We start from the raw sequence: 9,090 nt of genomic DNA on the forward strand, positions 1-9,090 counted from the left end.
TATCACTTTGAAGACCGATTTCTGTGTAAAGCGACTATAAGAATGAAGAAACACATGCCAAAATCTATCACCCTGTTTCTCCTGTTTTCAAAAATGCCCCCATTGTGACCCTAATGCATTGCTTGGACACACAACAGGGCCCGAAAGGGAGGGAGCACCCGGAGGCTTTCAGGACTCATATTTTGCTTGAAAATGTTTTAGGCCCCACTGTAAGGTGCTATGCCAAAGAAAAATAATTCTATGAATTAAAAAAACCTCAAGATATTCATCTAGGGGTATAATAAGTATTTTCATTTTAGCGTGTCCAATATGATAATGGGAAATGGGGTGAAAAGGATTAGAAAATCAAATAATGGAAATGTTTGAAGGGACAAAACAGTAGTGCAAATAAAATCTGCAAAAAAAATTAGTAATCTAGTGAGGAATGATATGTTCGGAAACACTCGTGTATGCACAGCCCTGGTTTGTCTGGGCAGGACTCACATTGGTAGCCCGTGTCTTTCCGAATACCATTTTTAAAACACACACGGCACCTTTTTTGTGGACGTGTCTTTTTAGCGGTTGGGGGCACTTGGGAAGGGAATTGCTGTCCCGGAATCACCCTGCTGGCCTCACTTGAAGTTGTAGCCCTGCCATCACCACCCTGGTTTCCGAAAATTAGGTTTTTTATTACTTTTTCCTGGTAGTTCAGGTAAGGTCCGTTGTTGTCTGCCTTCCGAAAAATAATAAAAGAATTATAAAGTGCCATTTGCACCAGATTTATTGCCAATTTCTTGTACCAGATCCTCGACTTCCTTACTGCGCTATAGGGCTGCAGCATTTGGTCGGCAAGGTCCACCCCTCCCATGTGCTTATTATATTGCTGTATGCAGAGGGGTTTAGAAATGGTGGCATCTCTCCCACGTACAGGCACAGGGCTGCTTTCATCTGCATGAATTGATGTCAAGATAAAGACATCTTTTTTGTCTCGGTATTTAACCACCATTACCTTTTCCTTACAAAGGGTTTTCTTTTCACCACGTTTTAATTTTAAATTTACCAGGGTCTTTGGAAGGCCTTTTTGGGTCCGTCTAATTGTGCCACAAGCTACGGTTTTTCTGGCCAATAGACATTGTAACAAGGGCACACTCGTATAAAAATTATCTACATACAAGTGATGACCCTTGTCCAACAGCGGGTGAATTAGGTCCCAAACAATTCTGCCACTTACATTGAGCATGGCGGGGCATTCTGGGGGGTTGATCTGGGTGTCCTTTCCCTCGTATACCCTAAAACGATGGGTAAAACCAGTGCTGCTCTCACAAATTTTATATACTTTCATGGCATATTTGGCCCTCTTTGTGGGTATATACTGCCGAAATTTTAGCCTCCCTTTAAATGAAACCAGGGATTCATCCACAGCAACATTTTTATCAGGCGTATATGCCTCTGCAAATTTTAAATTGAAATGCTCTATAAGAGGCCTAATTTTAAATAGCCGATCATGGTTGGGGTCACTTGCTGGGGGGCATCGTGCATTGTCGTTGTAATGGATAAATCTCATTACGGCCTCAAAACGATTGCGCGTCATCACTGCACGATATAGGGGCGTATCGTACAGGACATCCGTCGACCAGTACGATCTTATAGTCTGCTTTTTTACAAGGCCCATGTTCAATAGTAGTCCCCAATATTTAAGCATTTCTGCTTTGTCAACCGGCTGCCAGTTGTTTTCCCTGGCATAAAATGAATCGGGGTGAGTTAAAATAAAATTGTTGGCATATAAATTTGTTTGAGTAATTATTAGATTAATTAAATCTTCTGAAAAGAGGATTTTAAAAAAATCTCCCTCGCTAAATCCTGTGGTGTTGATGTTAATTCCTGCGGCAGGTATGAAATCAGGAATTTGGGGAATAAATGTGGCTGCGGACTGCCAATCAGGGTCACTAACACTCGGCTGACTTTCACTAGGCCTGCTCCGCTGTGCTTGGGGCTCATCACTGTCGCTACTAGATGATGAGGATGATAATAAAAACTGCTCCTCACTTTCGCTTGCAGTGTCTGTATCAGAGCACAACATTGCATACGCCTCCTCTGCTGTAAACATCCGCTGAGCCATTATTTTAGATCAAAATCTTATATATATATATATATATTTATATTTAACACGCACTAGATAATGTGTAACGACTAACTATGTACCTTACTAACCCTACACCTATCTAACGCTAATTAACGCCCAATCCCTAACACTACCTATAACACTAAACAATTCCTTTTTCTTTATACAAGACCCTAAAACGCACCTAATTAGCCCTACACCTAACGAGAATTAACGCCAAATCCCTAACGCTACCTATAACACTAAACAAATCCCCCCAAAAATGTATTTTTTTTTTTAGTTTTTTCTTTATAACAAAAATAAAATAAAAAGTACGCTAACTAACGTCCTACACCTGCCGCTACCTAACACTATCTGAACGATAAATTATATATTTTTTTATTTTTTGTACAATTTTTTTTTATGAAAGCAAATAGAAGGAAAAATGTAACAGGGATAAGGGGAATGGTCACAGGGACATTGGGGAGGCAGTGTAAGGGTTAAATTTGTCTGTTTTTTAACTTTTTGACACTGACTGGAGGATCAAGCAGCACAGCTCTGATCTCCTCAACACAACTGACAGGACTGAGGAGATCAGAGCCGAACACCGGCTTTTCCACCTACCACACTACGTCACGCACTATGATTGGTCAGTAACTGACCAATGATAGCGATCGTGGCGCCAGGACGTCGTGATTGGTCTCTCGACCACTCACAGAACTGATCAGCTGTCTAGGACAGCGGTCAGAACGGACTTGTCACTCTGTGTTTACACAGAGTGACAGTTTGAAAATCTGACGAAAATGAACGTCCTGGTGCGGGAACTAGCACCCGACCATGACGTTCATTTTCGTCACTAGTCGTGAAGGGGTTAAGCGTTCTGCTTCTTCCAAATAGGGCACATCTATTAAAACTGTTGTAGACAGATTTTAGGCCTCATTCAGATGGCTGTAATGTGGATGCATTTCAAGTAAACTGAACTTCGATCACCATACGGTTCAACGGTTAACTAAGTTTGGTCGACTTGAACCACGAGGGGGGGGGGGGCGCATCCGGGTCTTGCTGCCATAATATGAATGCTAAAATACACACTCTGTAAGAGGAGTATTAACCCCTTAATGACCGGGCCTGAAAAGACCTTAATGACTAGCTCAAGTTTTCTGTTTTTGCCTCTCTGCGTTTCAGCAGCCATAACTTTTTTATTTTTTCATTGACGTGGCTGTATGAGGCTTTGTTTTATGCGAGAGAAATAGTATTTTTTTTTTCCCACAGTTTTGGGGTAAAAAAAATTTTTTTACGGCGTGAATATAGGAAAAAGCGATTCTCGGAATAGCTTTTTTTTGTTTATTTTTTTATCCCTTTCACGCTAAATAACCCATTAGATTAATTCTTCAGGTTATTACGGTCATGTAGATACCTAATATGCGTGGGTTTTTTGTTTTTATTTAGTGTAGGGGCAATAAAATGTATTTTATGCAAAATAAAGACTTTTTGGGACTTTTTTTTATTTATTTGTTTTGTTACTTTTTTTTTTTTTAAATCCCATCAAGGGATAACTTTATTTGTAACTTTTCTTTATTACTTGTAATGTATTAGCATACTCCTGTACACTAATACATTACACACGGTCACTATGACACAGGCTGCTGATCAGGCAGCACAGCAGGCAAATGGAACAGACAGCCCTGGAGTCCTTTGTGGGTCACCAGGGCTGACCGCAGAGGGATTCCCCGGTGTTTGATCGCATCACCGGAATCCCAGTGATGCAATCAAATAGGGGAATTCCCTTTGATCATGCCGCGGTCACGGACCGCGGTAATCAAAGGGTTAAACAGCTGGGGTCCAAATGTTTTCCGACCCCAGCTGTGTTCAGGAGGCTGCTCTAAGATCAGAAGCTGTTCGTTACAGCTCCTGCTTAGAGGATGATACGAGCGCTCATCAGCCTCTCCTACACTGATGCCAAAAGACGTCTCTGTAGACTAAGCACCCGCACCGCCTGACGTCAAAAGACAGTGGGCTGCTGGGAAGGAGTTAAGATCTTGCCCCCATTCTTTTGCATGTCTATGTGAATTGGCATGGTAAAAAAATGTTCTCCAGGTCAGACCAAAGTTTTTCTAAAGGGCATTGCTTTCATTAAATTCACACTACATTTTATGAACTTGCTTCTCACAAATTTATAATTTTGCAAACGGCTTTTATCTGCAAAAATGGCAAACTTGTTAGAAATGTTTGTTGGGATTCATATTCTATAGGGACCGCCGAACATATCACAACAGCAATGGTTGACTAAAGCAAGGTGTACATTTTTCCATATAATTGTCAGAGTAATAAATCTAATACCTGTTAGATTTATATATTGTATTAATATTAATACAAAATGACTGCATTATATTGTTTGAGATATGTACTAGATATGTTTTTAATCTTATCTTAAATTAATGTATTGCCTATCATCTAAGATAGGGTAAAGATGACATCATCTGGCATTCCAAACTGATGACTACCAGGATTCATGTATATTAGGAAGAAAGCCATTACCTTATATGGAAGTATTTTTGGGTGTATGCCTATATGTACTTGGCATCATCTGATTGGTTAATGTGTGTTAAGTGAAGGCATGAACCTATAAATAAAGGCTCCGTCCACAGCCATTTTAGATTTCTGTACATAAAACCATTGTATGTGCAATCTCTCCCGCTCAGTCAATTTTGTAAAAATGAATGAATCCTGGACAAATTCTGTTATGGAGAAAAGGAACTCAAGAGTGATGGAGTTTAATCTCACATAATGAAAGCCACAAAACTGTAAATGTATAGTATTCACTGGCACAAACTTTAAGGAGAAGCCCCACCTTTATACAAGTTCAGCCGATTTCCCCTTTTGTGCAAAAATACACAAACTTTGTAATGTATTTGTTTTACTGTTTTTGCTGCATTCCTACCGAAATTTTGCCTAATGCAGCTCACTGTAATGAACATGTAGTGTAATGCTGGCCATACACATTAGATGCATGTCTGCCAAACCCGCCGACCATCTGATGTGTATGGTGGAGTCCTGACTCTCCCACGCCAGATGTCAAGGGAGAGAAAGGGTGGGCATGTTGAATTTAAAACATGCCCAATCCTTTTGTTTGGAGATAAGCTGCCGTCAGAGGAATCTGGCAGCAGCTTTCCTCCTGAGAACTCACGCACGCTCGGCTGAAGAGTCTTTAGGGTATGTTCACATGGCCTATTTTATGGCTGAACGCCTTCAAACATCTGCCCATTGATTTCAATGGGAAAAACGGCTTTCCGTTCCCACAGGGAGTTTTTTTTATGCGCCATTTTTAAAAACGGCACGTAAAAAAAACGCCCCGTAAAAAAGTGCATGTCACTTCTTGAGCTGTTTTTGGAGAAGTTTTTCATTGTCTCAATAGAAAAACAGCTCCAAAAACAGCCATAAAAAACCACATAAAAAAAACACCTGATGCATAAAGAACGGCTGAAAATCAGGGGATGTTTTCCCTTGAAAACAGCTCCGTATTTTACAGCCGTTTCTAGTCTAGCATGTGAACATAGCCTCAGGATTAACTGTCAGCCGAACGATCGCTCGGTTGACAGCTATCTAAAGTGTATGGAAATGTTTACCCTCTTAGCACCACAGCTTTAGTACTAATATGTTTCTGCACAGTTATACTATGCCAGTTGTAAAGACTTCCTTCTTATAGGGTTAACATATTAGGGGATGACATCTCTTACAAACTGAAAAAGACAGTATGAGGGCACTGTCACAGGTTACATGCTATGCAGAAAACAGGAGTAATAAAGAATACAGAAATACATTATTGGTGATCAGGCGCTTAACAGGAAAACACACGGCTAATAGCAGAACAGTTCCTCATTAACAGGTTCCCGACCGCTGGCCGTAAATATACGGCCAGCGGTCAGGGTCTCTAAAGTCCGGCGTATAGTGTATATATACGGCCGCACTTCAGAGACTGTGCACGCGCGATCGCGTGCACACAGCTCTATGCCCTGGCTGTTGCTAACAGCCATGGGCACTGGGCAGAATGTCAGGGGTCAATCTTTTGGCCCCTGAACATGTGATCGCTGTGACAACCAATCACAGCGATCACATGCATTTCTGCATAGAAAACAGTGTGCACGCGATCGCGTGCACACAGCCCTGTGCCCTCGCTGTTACCAACAGCTCTGGGCACTGGGCAGAGTATCAGGGACCAATCTGATGGTCCCTGAACATGTGGTCGCTGTGACAACCAATCACAGCGATCACATGCATTTCTGCTTATAAAACAGTGTGCACGCGATCGCGTGCACACAGCCCTGTGCCCGCGATCGCGTGCACACAGCCCTGTGCCCTCGCTGTTACCAACAGCTCTGGGCACTGGGCAGAGTATCAGGGACCAATCTGATGGTCCCTGAACATGTGGTCGCTGTGACAACCAATCACAGCGATCACATGCATTTCTGCTTATAAAACAGTGTGCACGCGATCGCGTGCACACAGCCCTGTGCCCGCGATCGCGTGCACACAGCCCTGTGCCCTCGCTGTTACCAACAGCTCTGGGCACTGGGCAGAGTATCAGGGACCAATCTGATGGTCCCTGAACATGTGGTCGCTGTGAAAATCACAGCGACCACATTTGTTTTATTTTGAGTTTTCTGGCAGTAAATCTCCTGCCTCTTTTCTTCTCCTCAAATATTGTTTCAGTTTGAGGAGAAAAAGAGACTCGGGAGAATTGCTGCCAGAAGATTACAGTGAAAAAAAAACAAACAGTTACACTATAAAACATTCTCTGTATAGATAGATTTCTATCTATCTATACAATCTATCTATCCATCTATCTTTTTTTCTATCTATCTACCTTTCTATCTTTTATTCTATTAGAATAGGCAGGTAGGGAGTATATAATTATATATATATCCACATATATATATATAATATATATAGCAATAGCGGTTTATTTTTTTGTTAGCGGTAGTGTAGATATATATAGCAGTTAGGCCCCATGCACACGACAGCAAAAAACCTCCGTTTTTGCGGACCGCAACTGCGGTCCGCAAAAACTGAGCCATTCACTTTCATTGAACGCTGACACCTTTCAGTAGCACTACGGAAGGGTGTCAGTGCCGTGGAAATGTTCCGGGAATTATGGAACATGTCCGTTCTTTCGCATTTTGCGGGCCGTGCTCCCATACTTTGTATGGGAGCACGGCCCGAAAATGCGGCTGTCAGTCAGCGGCCGGCCGTGCCCGCGATCGCGGACAGCAATTGCGGGCACGGTCGTGTGCATGGGGCCTTAGTTTGTGTGTTTTATAAAAAAAATAAAAAAATAAAATTTGTTTAGTTAGTGTTAGTTACGTTATGGCGAGGAAGTTGTTTAGCGCCGAGGAGGCATATGCCATGCTGTGGTCTGAGTCGGAGACCGCATCAGAGATGGCGTCCGAGATGGAACCTGTTTTAGGTAGTGACGATGACAGCGTCACTTCAGGTTCATCTTCAGGGGACGTTGTCCCTGATGCAGTCGAAACTGCAGAACATGAAAGCGCAGGGCCAAGTAGCGCTGTAGCACGGGACAGCCTGGTCCCTCCAGTCCAGGCTCTTGTATGGGCACCTGCCCCATCTTTTGGGCCTAGAATCCACGGATTTACGACCACTCCTGGCATAACCGTGGACAATACAAATTTTGTCCAAATGGATTACTTCCATTTATTTATAACGGACGACATCCTAAATCAGATTGTCCACGAAACAAATTTATATGCCACGCAATATATAAGGCAGAAACCTTCATCCACCCATGCCAGAGATTGGACGCCCACCAATTTGCAGGAATTAAAAAAAAAATTTGGGGCTCACCCTAAATATGGGTATTGTCAAAAAGCCCTCCATTAGGTCTTACTGGTCAACAAGACCCGCCCAAGCCACCCCAGTATATTCTGCAGTAATGCCCAGGTCTCGTTATGAGACAATAATGAGGTTCCTCCACTTCAATGACAACGCACAGGCCCCCCCAAGTACCGATGCAAACCGGGATGGGTTGTTCAAAATAAGACCGCTAATAAATTCCCTGAATAATTTATTTCTGCAACTCTACACCCCTGAGCAGAATGTAAGTGTGGACGAGCAGATATTTTGGAAGTGTTATAGAAACTCTGTTGAGTTTTGTAAAACCAGCTTTGAAAAAAAGCGATATGTGAAATAATCTTCTTCTATCGTCCGCCCTCCTACATCTCTATGTGATAAATAAGGCCACATATTTGGTATCCCCATGCACGGGAGAAGTGGCAGAATGTGAACGGAGATTAATTTTGACCGTGGTCTATACCGTGTGTGAAAAATGCTGGTATAAACTGACGCATTTGCTAAAAAATTGCTAATTTTATTTTGTTCCATCTTATTCAAGAAACTTTCAGAAGAAAACTGGACTGTCTAAAAATATGATAAACCCCTTGAAGAAAACCTTGTGGGGTCTGCTTGTGTGAATGAAGTCATTTATGGGGTGTTTCCAATGTTTCAGCAGCATTAGGCCCCCCAGAAAACAGTATGCGGCTATAAAATCAAGTGCAGAATTCCTGGACCGAAAAGGCCAAAAAGCCTCTTTTTATGCCAAGCCCTGGCACATGCCCATGAATAAAGCACACATATTTGGTATCCCCATGCACGGGAGAAGAGGAAGAATGTGAAATGCGATGAATTTTGTCCGTGGTCCATTTTGTGTGTGAAAAAGCTAGCCTAAACTGACGCATTTGCTAAAAAAGTGCTGATTTTATTTTGTTCCATCTTATTCAAGAAACTTTCAGAAGAAAACTGGACTTGCTAAAAATATGATAAACCCCTTGAAGGAAACCTTGTGGGGTCTACTTGTGTGAATGAAGTCATTTATGGGGTGTTTCTAATGTTTCAGCAGCATTAGGCCCCCCAGAAAACAGTATGCGGCTATAAAATCAAATGCAAAATTCCTGGACCGAAAAGGCCAAAAAGCCTCCTTTTATGCCAAGCCCTGGCAC

The sequence above is a fragment of the Rhinoderma darwinii genome, chromosome 5 (genome assembly GCF_050947455.1).
Source record: "Rhinoderma darwinii isolate aRhiDar2 chromosome 5, aRhiDar2.hap1, whole genome shotgun sequence".
Taxonomy (NCBI): Eukaryota; Metazoa; Chordata; class Amphibia; order Anura; family Rhinodermatidae; genus Rhinoderma; species Rhinoderma darwinii.